Here is a 19,412-nt window from a genome sequence, read left to right as displayed (position 1 = left end):
GCCAGGTGTCAGGTGTGCTGAGTCAGGAAGGCCCCTGACCCGAGGAGACCCAGCACTCCCAACGCTGGGCTTGAGCCTGGAGCGGCAGAGAGGCCGACCCAGCAGGCATAGGGGGTCACAGGTGACTGTCCCTAGACTCTGGACTCGAAGGAGCCGATGGTCCAAACGAGGTTGGGCCCTGCGCCACTTCGCCCCGCGGGAGAGCCGGGTCCCCCGGCCCTTCCTGGCCTGCCAGCCCCGCCCCTTTCCCTGCCGCCACTCACCGTCTCCCGCCCCTCCCCCCTTCCTTCTCTCTACCACTCACTCCTTTTCTTCCTAAAGTTAATTGCAACTTTTTTCTCAGCGCCCTGATCTGGATAAGCCACATCTCATTAGAAAAAGATTTAGCTGGAGCCAAAGCAGGCTGGGGAAGGAATACCTAATCAACAGAGAAAAGATTTGGGTGTAATTGCTCTCTCCCGCCATTCTCCCCCCCTCCCTCCTCCAATCTTTCTCTGCTCATTAATCTGAAAAGAAAGTCGCAGTTGAACGGCTTGGTGTTCAAGTACCCGCTGCTGCGGCAGACAAATCGAAGTGCTTCGGGGTTTTCTTTTGCGCAGGTGTCTCTATGGAGAGCTTTGGCTGTTGCGCGTAGCAGTAAAGCATTTTGCTGCTGGGGGGTGTGCACGAAGCACCTTGGGTGGGAGAGTAAAACTCTTTCAGGGGCTGTGTGTGTAAAGTGCTTGGTCGTGGGGCAGGTGTGAGCGGGTGTGTGAACCTTTTGGTTGTTGGAGTGTGTATGTGTGTGAAGCTCTTTGGTTATTGGTGTGTGTAAATGAGGTGCTTTGATCATTGAAAGGGTGTGTGAAGCTCTTTGATTATTGAGGGGGGTGTGTGCGTGTGAAGCCCTTTGGTTGGATGGGGGTGGGTAAAAACTCTTGGTGTATGTGTGAAGCATGTTGCCTGTTGGTTACACGTGCGTAAGAGCTTTGGTGGTTGGGATATGTGTGTTTGTGGGTGTGGAATATGGCTGGGGGGGTCTGGGAGGCAACCCTTCAGCTGTTGGTATGTCGGGGTGCAGTGTAACCCTTCGGTTGTTTGTGTTTGCTGGTGGGTGTGTGTGTGATGCTTTGATTATTGGGTGCATGTAAGTTCATTCATATACGCTAGTAGCCCCTTTGGTGTTTTCCTTTTGCCCCAACTAAATCCTAACCGATGCTTAAATGGTGACACATAGAAGATGAATTTAGGAGCAAATCATCTCTCCAGGTATAGGGACCGCAGGTCTTCAAACATCCGGCAATGAAACGACACAGTATTTTCATGCCTTCCTTCAAAATTTGGAAATTTTCTACAATGACCATGCATGCCTTTGTAATTGGTGGGGAGAGGGGAGGATATTTTAATTAGTTTTATTTTTTATTCAAAAAGTACTGCATGCTCAAAAAGAAGAGAAGCCATAATACACACTCCTGGTATAATGTGAATGTTACAAGGGGCCAGGTAGTGAAAAGCACCTCTCTTACACCCCGCATTCATTCCTCGGCCCAATTTAGGAAGGAGCTATTATCGCCCTTACAGATGAGGATGTTGATGCTAAGAGAGGTTGGGTAACTTGCTGAAATCACACAGCAGGTGGCACAGTCAGAGTTTGAACCCAGGCCAAGTGAAGGCAGAGCCCTGGCCCTCAACCACTGCCTTCCAGAAGAAAGTAAGGAACTATCTGGGAGCTGGGGGTGAAGGGAGAGTAGGTGGGTCCCTACTACCCTCAGAGCCTCTGGAGAGCTCAGGCCCCTGTGTCTAAGCTGCCCCACCAACATTTCCCACTCTGTCTCAGCCCGGCTCATGAGCCCGTCCTTGTCTTCATTGGCCATCCCGCCCCGGCCCTCTCCCTGAACCCCAGTGACTGCTGCTGTCTGGGAGACCCAGGCAGATGAGGGCTCCCATCCCCCCTCCCAGCCGCCTGAGGGTGAAGCCGGGCTTGAGCCACTCTGTGTTTCTCTGAGCACAGCCCTTGCACAATCACTGCCCTGGCACCGGGGAATCAGCAAATGTGAGTCCTGGACACAGAGGTGGAGCGTCCTGGTATCGAGGGGGTTCCAGGGCAGGCCACGGAGTTGAACTGGGTGTGGCCAGGTGAAGTTCTGAGCCTGAGAGCAGGGACAGCGTCCAGGTGACCGGAGTCCTGGGCCCCAGGGTCCCACCAGGCGGAGAGGACACAGTTCCTCCAACTGTCCTGTCGCTTCACTCTCCTCTCCACGCTTCATCCTCATTGGAGCTCAGTCTGTTGTGCAGTCATTATGAACACTCCTGCCAAACCAAGGACAAAATAGACAAGGATTTTTGCAGAGAACACAGAAGCGCTGCTTGTGACACTGAAGGAAATGGATCTGGGAAAGGAAGGTTTTCAAAGGTACCCAGTGACCTGAGCAGGGAGGGGCTGGGGATTTATCACCTCCCACTGCTGAGCCTAAAGACAGACCCCCCCAGACCTGTCAGGGCCCAGCACATCCTCTGCAGGTGAAGATGCTCTGCAGCAGACAAGGTATGAATACAGACTCTGAAAACATGGAGCCGTGTGCTCAGAACATCCCTCAAGGCCGAGAGCACTGCTGTCCAACACGGCAGCCACTTGCCATGTGCGGCTGGTGAGCATCTAAAACATGGTTAGTCCAAGTGGAGATGGGCCATAAGCACAAAACACACACCAGATTTTTGAAGTCTTGGTATGAAATCAAACATGAAGTATCTCCTTGTAATCCACTGTATACAAGTATGTACATTGCAAAATAAATTGCATATTAGATATTGATAATATTTTGTATATCTTGGGTTAAATGAAACAAATTATGAAGATTAATAGTGATGTGTGCATGTCAAGTGCTTTGGCTCTCCTGTTTTCTTTACCTTTGTTTAACGTGACTACTGGCTTGCACTTGTGGCTCACATTATACTTGCGTTGGACAACACTGGCCTAGAATATAACACCCTTCCATGAACACTGCTATCCCCCTTTTACCGGTGAACAAACCAGATGAGGTGAGTGGCTTGGCCAAGGACACCAGCTACAGAAGCCAGAGTTTACGTTCTGAGAGTGCTGCTGGCTGGAGAGTCTACCACTTGATGAAACTCCTAAAACGAGAGTATTGTTGTTGTGACATGATCTTACACAGAAGTGTTTAGTACCAGCAGGACTGAAGCACATTGGGCGTCTGGGGGACAGTCAATAAAATCCTGTGACTCAGGGATGAGGATGACCTAGCCAAGAATGGTAAGGTACAGGATAGTTCTTAGTGGTGCTTGTGCAGGCTTGTGGGTTCCCTGAGTGAACCTGGACCAGTTCCTTCCCCACTCTGGTCCTCACTTTCTCCATCTGAAGAGAAGGGGCTGGATTAAATGTTCTCTGAGGTACGTCAGGGTCCGTGGTGCATCTCAACAGATTCCTCCCTCCCAGGGGTTGAGAGTGAGCTTGAGAGCAACTTGCTGGGTCCTGGGGCAAAGTAACATGTCTCTTGTGTCCTCTGTGAGGTGGGGAAGAGAACAGCGTGGACTTGGGAGAGTTGCTCTGAGGATCACTGAGAGAATGCAGGCGATGCACTCAGCACACGCCTGGCACACAGGAAGCACCCGATAGATGCTGGCTCTTGTCAGCGTAGTAGTGAGCAGGTTGACCAGCTGGCTTGGGTAGTTCTGGGTCAGCAGACTCAGATTCGCAAGCAGTATCTGCCTTGGAGCCTCCTCCTAACCTGACACACTCTAACAGCCGAATTTGATCCAAGGCAGGGTCACCTTGAACTTGGCTTTTGAAGGGTTTGTTACCACTGCAACTCAATTCCCTGATTGCATGGGTAACAGAAGCACCCAGGAAGAGCGCAGCTTGGCAGGGGCCCAGAGGACAATATTGCAGCGGGAGACTCAAGGTTCTTGTAACAGAGTGTCTTCTGGCATGTTCAGAGGAAGAAGTGTTAGTTTTTAGTGTTATTTCTGTTGTTTGGTGGTATAGTGGTCAAGTGTCACTTTTCTGTCCTTTGATGGTATAGTGGTCAAGTGTCACTTTTCCATCCTCTGGAGGACTGATGCAGATCCATGACCGCAGGCTTTCTTCCCTGCTTTTTCCCACCGTGGGAGGACTCTGACCTCCGTTCTTCTCAACAGCTGTTTTCATTTTTTTATCCCTGAATTGTGGGTAAACAACCTCCGATAATAGATAAAGGCTTTCTGAGCTCAGCAGCTCACCTCCTACATACAGCGTCTTTCTCATGAACACAAGTCTGTGTTAGGAGTAAGTTGGACTTGATTTTGTCTGCTGGGTCATTATCTTGAACTTAATTGGGAGGAACCTTGAGTTCAGAGTGTAGGCTCCCAGCTAGAGACGCTAGCTGTCTCTAGCGTTCATTGGCCGCCATCTGCTGGGCAATCCTAGTATGACATGATCTCCTTGGCTGGCAGGGCTAAAGAGTGAAGTGTATTTCATGCAATCAAAAAATATTTATCAAGCAGGAACTGTGTGCCAGGCATAGTTCTAGGCACTTGGGATTCATCAGTAAACACAGAGAAAAATAGTTCTTTTTCACACCGAAAATATTCCATTGTCTGGAATATTATTTATTCATTTACCTGCTGAAGGATATCTTGGTTGTTTCCAAGTTTTGGCAGTCATGAATAAAGCAGCTATAAACATCTGTATGCAAGTTATTTTGTGTACATTGTCAGTGCTTTGGATTTTGGCCATTTCAATAGGCATGTAGTGGTATCTCATTGTTTTAATTTGCATTTCTGTGATGACATATGATGTGGAGCATAGTTGCATACATTTTTTGTCATCTGTATATCTTCTTTGGCGAGGTCTGTTCAGATCTTTTGCCAATTTTTAAATTAGATTGTTTTCTTATTGTTGAGTGTTAAGAGTTCTTTGCATATTTCAGATAACAGTCCTTTATCAAATGTGTCTTTTTCAAATATTTTCTGCTCATTCTCTTGCCATTGCCTTCCATCGAGCAGAAGTTTTTAATTTTACCGAAGTCAAGTTTATCAATTATTACTTCATGGATGGTGCCTTTGGTATTGTATCTAAAAAGTCATAGCCATACACAAGGTCATCTGGGTTTTCTCCTATGTTGATTTGCTCTTCTTCTTCTAGTTTTCTAATGTGAAAGCTAAAATTATTGATTTTAGATATTTCTTTTCTAATACACGTATTCAATGTTATAAATTTCCCTCTAAGCACTGCTGTCACTGCATCCCACAAATTTTGATAAATTGCATTTTCATTTACTTAAAATATATTTTAAAATTTCTCTTAAGATTTCTTACTTGACCTATGTGTTATTTACAAGTGTACTGTTTAACCTCCAAGTGTTTGGGGATTTTCCAGCTATCTGTCTGTTGTTAATTTCTAGTTTAATTCCACTGTGATCTGAAAGCTGACATTATATGATTTCCATTTCTTTTAAATTTGTTAAAGTGTGTTTTATGGCCCAGAATATGGTCTATCTTGGTGAATGTTCCATGTGAGCTTGAGAAGAATGTGTATTCTGCTGTTATTGGATGAACTAGTCTATAAATGTCAATTATATCCAATTGACTGAAGGTGTTGTTGACTTCAACTATGCCCTTACTGATTTTCTGCCTGCTGGATCTATTTCTGATAGAGAGGTGTTAAAGTCTTCAACTAGGGCTTCCCTGGTGGTGCAGTGGTTAAGAACCTGCCTGCCAACGCAGGGGACACGGGTTCTAGCCCTGGTCCGGGAAGATCCCACATGCTGCGGAGCAACTAAGCCCGTGCACCACAACTACTGAGCCTGTGCTCTGGAGCCCACAAGCTGCAACTACTGAAGCCCGCACGCCTAATGCCCGTGCTCCACAACAAGAGAAGCCATCACAATGAGAAGCCCGCGCACCACAACCAAGAGTAGCCCCCGCTTGTCACAACTAGAGAAAGCCTGCGCACAGCAACGAAGACCCAATGCAGCCAAAAAAAAAAAAAAGTCTCCAACTATAGTATTGGATTCTTCTTTTTCTCCTTACAGTTCTGTTTTTGCCTCTTATATTTTGATGCTCTGTTATTAAGCATATACACATTAAAAATGGTTATATCTTCTTGAAATATTGACCCTTTTATCATTATGTGATGCCCATCTTTATCCCTGATAAGTTTCCCTGCTCTGAAGTCTACTCTGTCTGAAATTAACATAGGTATTCTTCCCTTCCTTTGATTGATGTTAGCATGGTATATCTTTCTCCATCCCTTTACTTTTAATCCATATGTAATCTTTATATTTCAAGTGGGTTTCTTGCAGACAACATACAGTTTGGTCCTTTTTTTTTTCCAATCCATTCTGACAATCTCTGTCTTTTAACTTGGATATTTAGACCATTGACGTTTAAGGAGATTATTGATATAATTAAATTAATATCTGTATATACCATATATGTTACTGTTTTCTATTTGTTGTCCTTGTTCTTTGTTTCTGTTTTTGTCTTCCACAATTTTTCTGCCTTTTGTGGCTTTAATTGAACATTTTATATGATTTCACTTTCTCCTTTCTTAGCATATCAATTATAGTTTTTAAAAAATAACTCTTCTTAGTGGTTGCTCTTAAGTTTGCAATATACATTTACAACTACTTCAAGTTCTCTATTTTCAAACACTATACCACTTCACAAGGAGTTGCAGGTACCTTATAATAACAACGAAAATAACATATAATAATAAAAGAACAAAAAAAATCCTAGTTCTTCCCTCCCGTTCCTTATATCATCGCCATCATTCAATTTGCTTATATATAAGCATACTTAAGTGTACGTGTGTGGGTATTAGTTATATATCCTTAGATATATAATCTAATACATTCTTACTAGTATTTTGAACAAACTATATCTGTTCCATAGACCAATTAAGAATAAGAAAAATTAAGTTTTTATTTTACCTTCACTTATTCCTTCTCCAGTGGTCTTCCTTTCTTCATATAGATCTGAGTTTCTGATCGATATAATTTTTCTTCTCTCCTGAAGAACTTTTGACATTTCTTGAAAGGCAGGTCTACTGGTAACAAATTCCCTCAATTTTTGTTTATCTGAGAAAGTTTTTATTTCTCCCTCAGTTTTGAAGTGTAATCCCCAGAGTATATGATTCTAGATTGGTGGGGGGGTTTTCTCTCAACACTTTAAAATACTTCACTCCATCCTCTTTTTCCTTGCATGTTCTCTGAGGAGAAGCTGGATATAATTCTTATCTTTGCTTCTCTATAAATAAAGTGTCACCCCGCCCTTGCTTCTTTCAAGATTTTTTTCTTTGTCTTTGATTTTCTGGAGTTTTAATATGATATTCCTGGGTGTAGTTTTTTGGTTTTGTTTATTTGTTTGTTTGTTTTGGCATTTACCCTGCTTGATGTTCTCTGAGCTTCCTGGATCTGTGGTTTGGTGTCTGACATTAATTTGGAGAAATTCCTAGTCATTGTTACTTCAAATATTGTTTCTGTTTCTTTCTCCCTTTCTTCTCCTTCTGGTATTTCCATTACATATATGTTATACCTTTCCTAGTTGTACCACAGTTCTTGGATATTCTGTTCCACTTTTTCCAGTCTTCATTTTTCTTTGCTTTTCAGTTTTAGAAATTTCTATTGAGATATTCTCAGGTTCAGAGATTCTCTCCTCAGCCATGTCCAGCCTATTAATGAGCCCATCAAAGGCATTCTTCATGTTACAGTGTTTTTGATCTCCAGCATTTCTTTTTGACTCTTTCTTAGAATTTCCATCTCCCCACATGTATGATCCATCTGTTCTTACATGTTGTTTACTTTTTCTACTAAAGCCCTTAGCATATTAATTATAGTTTTTAAAAAATTCCTGGTCTGATAATTTAAACATTCCTGCCGTATCTGACTCGGGTTCTGAGGCTTGTTCAGTTTCTTCAAACTGTGCTTTTTGCTTTTTAGTATACCTTGTAATTTTTCTTGAAAGCCAGACATGATGTACTAGGTAGAAGGAACTGCCTTAAAGAGGCATTTACAATGTAGTGGAAAGACGTGGGGGGAGGGGAAGCATTCTTTAGTCCTATGTTCAGGTCTCAGTGCTTTGGTGAGTCCTTGCCCCTGGTCTGTGAACTTCACCAATGCATCTGTTCCTCTCCCCCCAACTTTGGTGGGACCGAATGGCTAAAGGGGGCTGAAGTTGGTATTTTCCTTCCTCCACCTGGAAGGCTAAAGCAAGCTGGAGCTGAGTATTTCTCTCCACCTGGGTCAATTAGGCTCTGATAAAACCCCATAGTTTAGTCTCTAGTAAATAGTTTTGCTTGAGGGCTGGCTTGTTCAGAACAGAATTCTCTGGCATATTTCAAAATGGTTCCTTTTTCTATCCCCCTGCTGGAAGCACAAGGGGATTTTTCTTCATTATTCACTGGTGGATCCCCTGGAGATAAACCTCAGAAAAAAATGTAGGGACCCCCATGACTGTGAATTAAACTGGTGGAGAGTTTAATTCACAGACTTGTCCACACTGAGCATCCAAATATTTGTCAATTACAGTTCCAGTTTTCCTACCCCTGCACTTGTTTGCACAGAGGTTTCTGCTCTGTTAAGTTGTGACTTTCTGTATCCTCCTGTTTGTTTCTCCAATTTTTGGAGCAGAAATTTGCCCTGTGACCTCACTTCTCTGGTGAATATAAGAAGAGTTGTTGGTATTCCAGTTTATTCACCTCTATATCTGCCAGGATGCAGTGTTATTTTGTTAGGATGCAGTGGCGACTTCTAAGCTCTACACGTGCCAGACCAGAAACTTAAAGTCTCCTGGTTTTCTTTTCTTGTACTGTCTTTGTCTGGTTTTGGTATAACAGGGTAATACAACTTCATAAAATGAGTTGGAAAGTACTCTCTCTTCTGTTTTCTGGAAAAGATGATGTAAATTTTATGCTACTTCTTTAAATGTTTGGAAGAATTCTCCAGTGTAGAACTGAAGATTTCTCTTTCAGAAGCTTTGAAAATTACAAACTCAATTTCTTTAATGGTTATAGGGCTATTCCGATTATTTTTATCTTGGTTGAGCTTTGGCGGTTTGTGGTATTTGAGGAATTCATACACTTCTTTTAAGTTGTCAAATTTATGAACATAAATTTGTTCAATTTATTTGCTTAATACCTTTTTAATGGCTGCAGTTTCTGTAGTGACCCTTGTCTTTTTTTTTTTTTTTTTTTTTTTTTTTTTTTTTTTTTGCGGTACGTGGGCCTCTCACTGTTGTGGCCTCTCGCGTTGCGCAGCACAGGCTCCGGACACGCAGGCTAAGCGGCCATGGCTCACGGGCCCAGCCGCTCCGCGGCATGTGGGATCTTCCCGGACCAGGGCACAAACCCATGTCCCCTGCATCAGCAGGCGGACTCTCAACCACTGCGCCACCAGGGCAGCCCGTGACCCTTGTCTTATTTCTTGTATTGATCTGGTGTCTTCTTTTTATCTTTGTCAGTCTTGCCAGATGTTTATGAATTTTATTCATGTCTTTAAAGAACCAACTTTTTGTTTCATTGATTTTTCTCTATTGTTTTCCTTTTAATTTCAATGATTTTTGTTCCAACCTTTAATATTTCCTTCTGTTTACTTTGGGTCTAATTTTGTTCTTCTTTTCCTATCTTCTTGAAGTAAGAACATAGATTTTTTGTTTGAGACGTTTCTTCTTTTCTAAAGTAGTAAGCATTTAGTGTTATACATTTCGCTCCCAGTTCTGCTTTAGCTGCACATCACATATTTTGATGTTATATCTTAATTTTCATCTAAGTTCTATGTATATTTTAAATTTCCTTTGAGATTTCCTCTTTGACTCATGAATTGTTTAGAAGTGTGCTACTTAATTTCCAAGTGTTTGGAGATTTTCCTGTTGTCTTTCTGCTCCTTAGATTTTAATAATTGTCTCTGATAACATTTTACCTCCATGAGAACAGACTTTTTTCCATTTATCCTACCATTATTTTGCTAATGCTGAGAACAGGACAATAGCTTGTGCTCAAAAAATAAGGATGAATGAATGATGGAAATATTTAACTTAAAAATCAATAAAGAGAATGCTATATACCCTGAGAAAACCATAATTCAAAAAGAGTCACATACCAAAATGTTCATTGCAGCTCTATTTACAATAGCCCAGAGATGGAAACAACCTAAGTGTCCATCATTGGATGAATGGATAAAGAAGATGTGGCACATGTATACAATGGAATATTACTCAGCCATAAAAAGAAACGAAATTGAGCTATTGGTAATGAGGTGGATGGACCTAGAGTCTGTCGTACAGAGTGAAGTAAGTCAGAAAGAGAAAGACAAATACTGTATGCTAACACATATGTGTGGAATTTAAGAGGAAAAAAATGTCATGAAGAACCTAGGGGTAAAACAGGAATAAAGACACATACCTACTAGAGAATGGACTTGAGGATATGGGGAGGGGGAAGGGTAAGCTGTGACAAAGCGAGAGAGTGGCATGGACATATATCCACTACCAAACGTAAAATAGATAGCTAGTGGGAAGCAGCCGTATAGCACAGGGAGATCAGCTCGGTGCTTTGTGACCACCTAGAGGGGTGGGATAGGGAGGGTGGGAGGGAGGGAGACCCAAGAGGAAGAGAGATGGGAACATATGTATATGTATAACCGATTCACTTTGTTACACAGCAGAAACGAACACACCATTGTAAAGAAATTATACTCCAATAAAGATGTAAAAAACAAAAATAGAATGCTGAAAGTTAAAAAGGGGGAGAGAGGCATCAGAACATTGATGATGATTATCGCTGAGTGGGTAAATGTGGGTGCCCTTTTTGTTGTTTGTTTTTCATATTTTCCAAATTCTCTGCAATGAGTGTGTACTACTTTTATAATCAGGTAAAGGAATTATAAAAGTGGAAACTACTCTTTCTGATCATTCTCACTCCCTCTCTGGCAGGTCACATCAGAATCTGAATTGCTGAAAAAACTGAAGATGAGAGGCCACAAAAAGACCCTGTAGAAGGTCCCAGAGCTGAACTGACCCCAACCCGCCAGGGAGACAGGTAAGGACCCTGCTGGCAATCCACTTTTGTAAGCTTCTGAGATTGCTGCCACAGTAACTTTATCACGAAGACCACGACCACTTTGAGTCACAAGGGTCAATTTCACGCTTCTTTTCTCACCCCTCCCCCCAGGAGGCCCCTAGAGGTCTTGTGAATTAATATTCATCCCAAAAGATCTAGTTTGCCATTGGAAATTGAACATTCATCTACCTAAATCCAGCCTTTAAAATTCTTTTGACAGTTTACTTTGAGGAAGCAGTATTGGCGTTTGCTTTCAACATTCATGGTGTGCAAAAGATTACAAAAGAAATAAGAGGGAATGGAGAGGAGATACTGTCTTTTTAAAATATAATTATCTTTTACACCTTTAGTCACAGTCTCTTCGTGTTTTTTGAAGGCAATTTCTTTGAGAAGCTGAGTAGACTAGACAATTCGATGGTAGTAACCTCAGGTGGCCAGGGTCACCACACAAACAGTTCTTAAGTGTGGACAATTTCTGAAGATGAGTGAATATGCTTTGCTACTTAAGAAAACAATACTGAGAACTTGGTTTAAATTGTTTTAAATATTTGCATTCAACAAAGAAATTGCCTAGACCTGGAAATTTTTTTCACCCTTTCCTACTTTTGAAGTGACCTGACTTGCTATCAGGTCCAGGGATTTCCTGGAGGCCCAGGATTGGGCAAGTGTGTAACCTGATGCTTGGGGGTGGCACGTGGTATCTCCCATTCTTGGGGGGCACCCCACACACGGGGGGGACGAGTGTGGCAGCAGTTACATTCTCCTTGCAGCTGAGCCAAGGGAGGCATCAGGATCAACAAGCATGCCTATGTCGACTTGTCAGAGTCTTAAAAGGACAGCCAAGGACATGAGAATCTAGAAAATAATGGTATAACCTGTTGGGGGAGGGAAGCAAGAATCCATATCCCAGTAACAATTCATAGCAAACAAAACAGCTTATGTTGAAACCAGCCAGAAATCGAATACTGTAATATAAACCAGTCTGTCCATTTAAAAAGCCATTCCATCTCCTTAATTCCTGAGCGCCTGATTCTTGACTTTTTGTTGCTGGTGCTGCCTTGACTGATTTGAACCGAATAGGTCAAAAGGCATAGATGTGTCTAGTCATTTAATTTTTATTGACACTGTTCAGTTAAATTCAACAGCATCGATTGCTCCTCCAGAGCTCCCCAGTGGAGACCACCCTCGCCCACTGTGGAGACTGTTCGCAAAATAATTCTGGCTCTCTGCTGTCTGAGCATGTTGGGATTCTGCTTCCCCACTTGCAGAGTTAGGTATGGCTATGAGTCTTGCTTTGGCCAATGAAATGTGTGCAAAAGAGACACTTTGGGCAGAAAGCCCAGGCCGGCGTGTAATTCATTCCATCTTCTTCCCTCTTCTGTCATGGTTGTGGATGTGTGTGTCAGGATGAAGCCATTCTGGGTCCCAAAGTAGCTGTGACATGCAGAGCACCCCTTGCTGACCTGTAATGGGCTGGTAGCGTGCATAGAAAGCATTCACTGTGTACAGCTGCTGAGGTGGTTGTTACTGCCACATAACCTAGCCTATCCTGGCTGATGTGCACGTAGGCACGTAGGCGCGTGAACACACACCCACGTACTTACTGAGTACCTATGCGTGCAGGAGAGACCCAGGGCCATGGGTGGTAAGGGGGTGTGAGGTAAGGTGCGATCTCTGTGTCCAGTTTACAAGCTGGTTCAGCAGATTAGATAACCAGCCAGCGCAGGATGATGACAGCACAAGAATACCGCCAGTGCCGGGTAGCTCCTCTTGGCACCTCCACGATCTCCCTGTACCCTCCTCGCCCTGCTCTCGGCCTGGCGAGACCCCCCCGTCTGAACTCCCTGACTAGGCCCCTTCGCCTCTGGCTCCAGGTCAGGTTGCGTCAACAGCAGGGCAGGGTGAGGGCTCAGCAGAAGACCGAAGGCAAGGAGGACAGTGAAGCTGGAATAGCTCTGCTTCTGGCTGCCTTCTTGCAGATTTGCTCCGACCGGCTGCACCCCTGGGTGAAGCTCCTCTCAGCGACCCTCCCCACTTGACGGTCTCCTTCCAGGTTTCCATAATGCACTCTTCCCTCGCCCCTTCAGGCTGGGGGAGGGGGTAAGAGCCCGGTCAGTGACTAGCCTCAGCCCCCTCCCCTGTCCCCCTTGGTTTCCCTATACCCTGCCTGCACCTTTGTAAATAGTCTTTTTTTTTTTTAAGGAGACCTTAAATTTTCCTGTTTGAGCATGCCCTCTGCCTCCTGATAGACCCTGAACTCATTGATCCTGCTTTGGGGAGTCAGCAGTGGAACGGAAATGATCATGCTTTGTCTTTTTATAGGGTCAGTTGGTCAAAGAGCAGGACACTTTAAAAATGATCAGTTCTTCATTTAGAAATGAATTGTTAAATGACTTTCCTTCTCCCACCCAAACTGGAAGCTTCTGCCCCTAAGTAGAATAGGTTTGGAAGCGAAGCACTGGCCTCTTTGCACCTAAGGGGAGGGAGTGGACCCCGCAGAGCCTTTGTCTCGTGAAGCCCTTTGCAAACGCTGAGGCCACAGGAGCCAAGGAGGATGTGGTGTCACCTCCAAGGAGCCTCTGCATTCCCCCTTGTTTGGTAAAGTCGACACCAGAATTCCAACCCCTATTTTCAACTTGAACCTGAGGACAGAAGCCTAATTTCTAGCTGCTCAAGGAAAATTCTAGGCCTTTCTTTTGGATTCCCAAATATAGCATAGAGCTGCTTAGGAAAGAGATACCACCTCTTTGCCACAAGCTTCCCCACCAGGAGTCGTCCTGTGTCCTGCCTTGGGGTTCCTGTGTCAGATTCACTGAATTTATTCACTGGTTGGTCGGTGGGTTGGTTTTCCATGTGCAAAGCCGCAGGAGCCTTTGCAAGATTTGGACTTGGGAGAGTTCTGGGTTCCGTGTTCTATTCCTCCAACCGCCTTTGGCCCCCTCTCCTTAGCTGTACCCAACTCTGGAAGGTGCAGCCAGGAGGAGGCTGGTACCTGGAGCCCCGGCATTTCCCAAAGCAGTTGGAATGAGCAGATGCTTGACTGCAGCTGCTGGAGCTGGAGCCGGGAGGGCGGGTCAGCTCAGGCATGCTAGGATATAAAGTCAGAGGAAGTGGAGACAGCAGTTGGGAAGATTTAGGAGCTCTTGGGCTACACTGGATTTTACTGTGTTGTCGTTGACATATGTTTGTATTCTCTCCTGAGCAGGTTAGAGGGGGGAGAGTTCAGGGAGGGCGTTCCCGGGTGCCAGGTCTGCACAGCTGGGCGGATGGGGGAAGATGCGGGGAGGGGGGAGATTGTCTGGGAGTCTGAACATCGTGTTTTCTCCTCAAGTTCCAGAGGGTGCACGCCAGGGCCTGGGGTGGTACCACAGAGGGGTGATAAAACTCACAGCAGTACAGCTTGCATTAACAACTCCCTTGAATTAAAAACACGCTTTTCAAGGAAACAAATACGATTCCATCAGCAAACACATTATAAGCATGAGGAAAGGCAGGGCTGTTGAGCAGCGTAAGAGTTTCAGAAAAGAAGAGGGGAGATACTCCGGCAGGAAGGAGCAAGCGCAGAGCGCGTGACCCGTGCAGCCTCGTCCTTTTGGTCAAACCCTGGGAGCGCTTTCTGGAGTGTGGGAGAAATAGCAGCTCCTACAAGCTGGCCTCTCTTCCAGAATTGACCAAACTGTAGGTTCTCTGTGGCAGTTGCCCTAAAGCAGTGCTTTCACACTTTAATGTGCACGCACAGCCCCTGTGGATCTTGTTGAAATGCAGGTTCTGAGTCCATAGGTCTGGCCTGAGAGCTTGCACTTCTAACAGGCTCCTAGCTGAGGGTGATTTGCCGGTCCATGGAACACACTGAGAATAAATAACAAGGCATGGGAGGGTGCTGCCTTGGCTCAGCACCCCTCCCGCTTCCCTGCAGACGGCTATAAAGCAAAAGCAGGTGTAGATGACCCAATTCAGCAGCCTGGGAAGTTTGGGGAAATGAGCCAAGACTTGGCCTTGTGGCCAAGTGGCTGCATCAGGAGCTCCTGCACACCGCCCTGCTCTCCCCCAGGAGTGAGCAATGTGCAGGGGTAGGTTGGGGCCAGCTGTCCCCAGGTGCATCAGGAGCTCCTGCACACCACCCTGCTCTCCCCCAGGAGTGAGCAATGTGCAGGGGTAGGTTGGGGCCAGCTGTCCCCAGGTGCATGAGGAGCTCCTGCACACCACCCTGCTCTCCCCCAGGAGTGAGCAATGTGCAGGGGTAGGTTGGGGCCAGCTGTCCCCAGGTGCATCAGGAGCTCCTGCACACCACCCTGCTCTCCCCCAGGAGTGAGCAATGTGCAGGGGTAGGTTGGGGCCAGCTGTCCCCAGGTGCATCAGGAGCTCCTGCACACCGCCCTGCTCTCCCCCAGGAGTGAGCAATGTGCAGGGGTAGGTTGGGGCCAGCTGTCCCCAGGTGCATCAGGAGCTCCTGCACACCGCCCTGCTCTCCCCCAGGAGTGAGCAATGTGCAGGGGTAGGTTGGGGTCAGCTGTCCCCAGGTGCATCAGGAGCTCCTGCACACCGCCCTGCTCTCCCCCAGGAGTGAGCAATGTGCAGGGGTAGGTTGGGGCCAGCTGTCCCCAGGTGCATCAGGAGCTCCTGCACACCGCCCTGCTCTCCCCCAGGAGTGAGCAATGTGCAGGGGTAGGTTGGGGCCAGCTGTCCCCAGGTGCATCAGGAGCTCCTGCACACCGCCCTGCTCTCCCCCAGGAGTGAGCAATGTGCAGGGGTAGGTTGGGGCCAGCTGTCCCCAGGTGCATCAGGAGCTCCTGCACACCGCCCTGCTCTCCCCCAGGAGTGAGCAATGTGCAGGGGTAGGTTGGGGTCAGCTGTCCGCAGGTGCATCAGGAGCTCCTACACACCGCCCTGCTCTCCCCCAGGAGTGAGCAATGTGCAGGGGTAGGTGAAAGAGGCTGCTCACCAAGCACAGGTGTGTAGGGCAATGTCACCTTTGTGAATTTCCTACAGCCCTGGACCTATGGGCCCCCAAACTTGACTTGCCACCCACTAACTCACTTATTCATTCATTGCTTCAACAAACACTGAGCGAGCCTCTATTACCCCAGACACAGTGGTTAGCACTGAGGGTCCAGAGATGAAGAAGCAGCTTGTGTCCTCATGAAACTTACTGCACAGCTAGCCCCTGGGAATGGATCCATTTCTCAAGGGCACGTGGCTGATGTGCTTATTTACTCTAATATTTGTGATTATGATGATGGTCGCTTACACTGTTTTAAAAGCCTGGGATGTCCTCGCCGTTGTGCTAAGCACGTTGCATGCATCATCTCATTAATCCTCACAACAGCCCATGTGGCAGGTACTGTTGTTAAATCCACTTCAAAGATGAGGAAACTGAAGTTCAGAGGGGTTAGGTAACTTTCCAGAGGATACCAGCTAGTGAGGAGAGGAACTGGGATTCGTGCCTAGGCAGGCTGACCCCAGTCCTGGCTCTTAGCCGTTACCCCCATGGCCTGGGTCCGCACTTCTGCTCATGGGCACATTTCCTCCTTGGGGGGAGAGCTCCTGGGAAGCCATATGACAGTCAGTGGCTGAGCGAGTTTGGAATCTGATGGTGGGCAGTGGAACATTGGATGATGGGGGTGATATTAATCACAGAGGCATCACACTATACAACTTGATGCCTGCGATGTACCTATCCCCCTAAATGGACAGACCTTCAGCACCCAGGCACTCGAGTTCCTGGCCCAGGAGCCCTCTTTCCACTGGGGAAAGGCAAGAACACACTGCTTGGCTTTGCTAAGTCTTGCTGTCTCTTCCCTGGGTCTCCCTAGCTGTATACGCGTACACACACACACTCTCACACACACATACACATGATCATGCACAATCACACACATTCATGCACCCACGCACATGCTCACACTCACATGCACCCACATACATACAACCACGCACAGCAACACATATATGCACATACATTGACACACACACACAAACACACACACTTCCGATGACCATATTCTCTTTTGGATATGTTAATACTGTGAATCAGGTGAAACAAAATGTTTGCTCCTCTCTGCTTTGAACTAGTATATTTGTTTTATAGGTTAACTTTCAGAAGACTACCTTATTTCTCTGAACCCATGTCCCATTGGGGCCTCTCACTGCAGCCCAGAGTTTCTTTCCAATTTTAAAGCCCCCAAGTTGTACAGCCACTTCCCTTGACACCCAGGTATCAGATACGAGGAGTCTTAAATGGTCTAGAGTGTCAATGGTTTCTTTTTTAAAGAAATACACACTCGATGGGAGGTTGGATAACTTTGTACCCAGTCTTCATTCATCCCAGCTGACCTCAGCTCTCCATCCCCATGTAAATCTGCTATCTACCTGGGCATGCTGGGCCCAGGCTGCTAGCAAGCCTTCTGAGGGCATTCTTCTCAGATTTTCACTTTATCACCTAACCACCAGTCCTAATAGCATCAGATAAGAGAGTTTCTGCTGTGCTTGTTTTAAAAAGTCGCAGATGCTATCCACCTGGAGTTAAGTCCAGCCTTAGAGAGACAGCATATAAACACCCAAGGAGACCAGGCATGCCCCAGCCACTGAGTTCCTCAGACACTCTGTGCTGTAGAAGTTCCAGAGAGGGGAGATTACATGAGCTTGTGTGGGTGCAGAAGGCTTCCTCGAGGAGATGAGCTTCCTGATGGACCTTTATTATGGGTTGAATGGTGTCCCCACCCAAAATTCATATGTTGACGTCCTCAAAATGTCCACCGTCTAATAATATAATCCCAACCAGCAATTCACTGAGTACTTCCGGAAGCTTTGCGTGCTTCGCTTCATTTCCTCCCCTCCCCTCCCCTCCTGCAGAAGCTCCTATTAGTCCCATTTTACAGAGAGGGAACCTGTAGCTCTGAAAGGTGAATGTGGCCAAGGTCTGAATAATTGCCGCTCAGTGTCCAAAGTGCTCCAACTAGAGCCGGCCACACTGCCTTGGGAGCTTGGAACTGACTTTTCAAAGTAGCACAGGCAGTGGTGAGGGCAGAACGGTATCTGAGCTGCTTCTTGAAGGGCTCAGAGAGTCCCCAGCAGGCAAAGCAGAAGGGAAGGGAATTCCTGGAGCAGACGCACCCGTGCAGAAGCACCTGGTGTAAAAGAGTACAGTTAGGGGCGCACATCCTTTGTTTAATTCTGGAATTTAAGAAGCTTTCGAGCTAGTGATGGGAGATGCAGCTGTGAAGACAGGTGGGGCAAGATTATAAAGACCTCTGAATGGCAACCTAAAAAGTGCAACTTCTGGAAGCAACAAGGAGCCACTGAAGGTTGTTAAGTGGTGAGAGAGCATCTAAAAGATTATAAGGCAGTAGAAGTGAGCCATATTGTCCCAGGGTGCCCTGGGTGATGGGGGAGAAGAGCCTGGGCGGGGGGCTCTGAGAAGGTTCCTAGAGGCAGGGGCCTCTGCCGGAAAGGAGGATCCAGCTAGGCCCAGCGCCCCAGTGAAGGCAGCATGCTGAGAGGGAAAGGCAGGTTGTCGCATTGAGCCCCGAACAGAGAACATCACACCTGGAGCGTTTTCGGCTCAGCCCAGATTTTCCCTACACCCACCTCAGCACGGGAAACGAAAAGAGAAACAGCTAAGAAAGTGTCAAGTTTATTAAAACGGCTCAGTTCCTATCTGTCTCGGGCTCTCCAGCTCTGACTTTCCCGCTATTTTTAGTTGTTCCAGAATTCTCCACCCAGACATTCCCCATACCCCCTGAAGAGTGAGCATGTTTCCTGCCTCGCCAGCCATTGCCAACCCCACTCAGCTTCCTGTTCAACCCCAAGGCCCAGTTTCTGGTGGGAGTCTGAGGGACTCCAAGTGTCACAGCCCCCTCTTCTCCCTGGGGCTAGATTCCACAAAGAACCACCCAGAACTTGGTGTTATTCTCCTCTTGAAGAAAAGAAAGCCTAAATCATTTCTTTGGCTGGGTTTTTCACTATGACTGGTTTTCATTAGCTTTTCAAGTGGAAAATAAATTCCCCCCCAGTGGAAAGTTGCCACTTGTGTGCAGAGAGTCATTGTTTGTTTAATATTTTTTATGGTGAATGACCCAAGCCCCAGTCTGCTGGAGCTCTGGCCAGGGCCCTGAGGAGTGTGCTTCAGAAACCTTCCTGGCAGGCACTGTTTGTGGAGCTGGTGGCGGTTTGCCTCTTGTTAAAACGTGAGGGTTGGGCTTCCCTGATGGTGTAGTGGTTAAGAATCTGCCTGCCAATGCAGGGGACACAGGTTCAATCCCTGGTCCGGGAAGATCCCACATGCCGTGGAGCAACTAAGCCTGTGCGCCACAACTACTGAGCCTGCGCTCTAGAGCCCACGAACCACAACTACTGAGCCCACGTGCCACAACTACTGAAG

At 46.3% G+C, this 19,412-nt stretch overlaps 1 long non-coding RNA gene across 1 annotated transcript in view; it reads right to left on the bottom strand.

The window, feature by feature from the left end:
• Positions 1-1,419: 1,419 nt before the first annotated feature.
• LOC132507039 (uncharacterized) overlaps positions 1,420-19,412 on the bottom strand; it is a 32,151-nt gene continuing 14,158 nt past the window's right edge. The window contains exon 3 of the long non-coding RNA XR_009536021.1: positions 1,420-2,289. This is a non-coding gene — a long non-coding RNA (uncharacterized LOC132507039). The remainder of the gene's footprint in view (positions 2,290-19,412) is intronic.

This window comes from Lagenorhynchus albirostris, chromosome 16 (assembly GCF_949774975.1).
Source record: "Lagenorhynchus albirostris chromosome 16, mLagAlb1.1, whole genome shotgun sequence".
Lineage (NCBI taxonomy): Eukaryota > Metazoa > Chordata > Mammalia > Artiodactyla > Delphinidae > Lagenorhynchus > Lagenorhynchus albirostris.
Note: the sequence above shows the minus strand (reverse complement) of the source record. Positions and strands in the feature narration are given on the sequence as shown.